Below are 2,986 nucleotides of genomic sequence, written 5' to 3'. Positions count from 1 at the left end.
GACAACGTTTTGTTAATATTAATTTCCTTAGCAAATGTCAAAAATTACTAAACCTTCATTAGAAACTTATGTCGATCCTTTGCTAGAAACTGATCTTAGTAAGTTTATAATCTTCACATTGGAAATACTAAAATATGACCTATCTTTTCCAAGTGTGAACAAAGTATAAAAAAAGGAGGAAAACTGCCAGAGGTTACAATGGCCCTGAAGACTCAAGTCAGAGGGGGCGCTAGTAAGAAAACTGTAGAAAGGCTTTCATGTTGCCCCATATGTGTGCATTGATCAGAGGCTGAGACGTGCAGCCCCGACGTTGACAGCCTCATGACTGCCCAGCTTCACAATCCTACTAAGCTGAGCTGGCTTTAGTTTAAGTATGGTCCCAAATGGGTCAGGCTTTTGTATGCCTGTATCAGTCAGTCATTGGCTACAGCAGACTACCTGACTGGGAGAGTGGGTCTAACCTCCCAATGCCTGTGAGCAAGAGGCTCCTGTTAATAGAGGGGAACTCTCCGAAAAGCTACAGCTGTGTGCTTCCAGTAGACAACATTCACAGCAGCTGTGGATCGCTGCCCAGCGAAGGGGATGTGGGCAGGGTGCCAACAGCATCTACTCCATAGCTGTAGCCTAAAACAATCTCTGGTGCTAGGGGAAGAGAGAGAGAGTTATCCCCAAAGCCAAATCAAACATTTTGCTCAGGACAATGGGAGACCCTGAACACTTCCCAATTCGGAATTTTCAGAGGGCATCTTTTGTATGTGTAGACAAGGAAAGTAACAAGAAATTGCCATGCTCCAAAGCTACCAAATTTACCCATTGGTTTATTGATTCAGAAAAAATGTATTGAATGCCTAGTATTTGCTAGGCTAGACTCTGAAGCTACATGGATAAAGAAGTGTTGTGCCTGGCCTTAAGTTGCTCACTATGTAGTGATGAGGACAGGCATTTGGACAGATGATAATAGCTGAGTTAGGAGCTGTATAATGGTAGAGACATGGGAACACCTACAAAGAATTGTTGCCTTATTTGGGGTTACTCTGTTCCAGGTGCTAGAGATGTATACATACAGGCTATCTCATTTAATTGCCACAATGCCCCTTTTGGATGAGCGCTGTTATCCTCTAGAGCATATGAGACAACTGAGGTAGCAAGTCCAAGGTCACACAGCTGGTAAGTGATAGGTTCAGTTTTCCAACTCGTGACAGACTCCCACGTCCACGCTTCTGACTACACATCTGCTCTGACGTATTATACTGGGAGGGCAGAGAGAAGAAATAGGAAAAGAACCTCCTAATTATTTAACCTATAAACCCCAAATTTGGGGATTTAATTGGGAAGAGAAAATGGGATGATTTATGGGATTGATTACCAAAAACATCATGTTTTTCTGCATTCTATGCAATTGGCTTATTTTATGAGCAATCTCATGAACTGTTACACTATGATCTTAAAAAAGAAGAAAAATAAGGTCATGTGCCAATCTGATGCATCTTATCTGCTGAAGCAAGGTAAAACTCTTATGTACATTTTTTCTAAAATAAGGGATATATATTATCACTGTGACTATCAAAGTGTCTGTAAGTGCAGAATTGTTCATTATTTATATAGCAACATAAATGCATGCAGCAACTTACTATACATAGCACCTGCTGAACAAACAACTCCCCGACTCCCTGCCCCAAAGAGCTGAGAAGAGTTTAACATAGAACAGTACAATGAAGGAAAAACATAATCGAGACAAAGGGAAGGCAGTCTGTGGTCTTTATGGCCAGAAACTTTCCTAGAACAGATATCAGTTTGTGTTTAATGTATTCAATCATGAGACTCTATACATTGTATTTGTGAAATATAGATTCACCTAATCAGATCTATTATTTATATGTGCTTGGGGAAACCAATGAAACTATGTTTTGAGATCATCTCTTTGGGAATCAAAGTTGAAAAAAAGTCAGTGGTTTAGGAGAGAGTTGAAGAGTGGATAGCAAAGACAAAATAGGATGTACATATTAATACAGAACTGGTCATGGTTTAGAAAGAATTTGCCTGAAAGGTTATTGGAGTGCTGTTTGTCTTATAGAAGTATATCTCTGAGTTGGGCAATGGGTCAAAGTAAGATTGATATGCAAAGTCGATAAAGATATACAGATTAAGGACCCTATGCAAATAACTCACTTCTATCTCTGACCACAGATTTAATCCCCCTGGTATATACAAGTCACAAGTGTGGCTTGTGGCTTATGAGGGGAAATGGGTAAAAGTGTGGCTTGAAGGACAGAAGTCATCACTATTTTGGAAAAGTAATTCAGATTAGCTTTTATGATTATGGTGATGATGAATCAGATTAGCTAGTGTTGGTAAGTTGTTTTAAACTAACACCTCCTATGTTTTAGATATTCTTTAAAATGGTATGAATGTATTATCAAAATATTCATTGACCAAGTAATAGAGTAGGTGATCATATAACTTATTTTCTAGGCCAGGACACTTTTGATGGTAAAAGAAGGCACTATTAATAATCACCCTAACACAATATGAGTAAACCATGACTGTTTTAGGTAAACCTGGACATGTGGTTACCCTAAATATTTGTAAGCTGTGTACCAAATGAGGAAATTGGCCAGGCTACCAAGAAAAATCTATGAAACCTGAATCCTCTTTATCCATCTCCAGCCTTCAGAAAAGTCAGTTACCCTCCAGGAAGGAGGAGAAATACAAAACTGCACTCCACAGAGCCTATTGGATAGCAGCCAGAATTAGGTAGCAGACAAAACTGAAGAATGAGTTTGTCTTTATCACCTACTGCATTTCTTAACCAGTTGAACTGACTTCAAAGAAGCTTTGAAGAAAAAAGAGGAAACTTTAAGATGTGTGTGAAAACTATAACGTAAAGGGCATATATGGCAATATTTCTGGCTTATTGCTTAGGAAAATATGACCTGGTGAATGTGAGTCAGCATTTATCCACCCAGCAACTCTCTTCACTCTACAG

The sequence above is a fragment of the Chlorocebus sabaeus genome, chromosome 17 (genome assembly GCF_047675955.1).
Source record: "Chlorocebus sabaeus isolate Y175 chromosome 17, mChlSab1.0.hap1, whole genome shotgun sequence".
Lineage (NCBI taxonomy): Eukaryota > Metazoa > Chordata > Mammalia > Primates > Cercopithecidae > Chlorocebus > Chlorocebus sabaeus.
Note: the sequence above shows the minus strand (reverse complement) of the source record.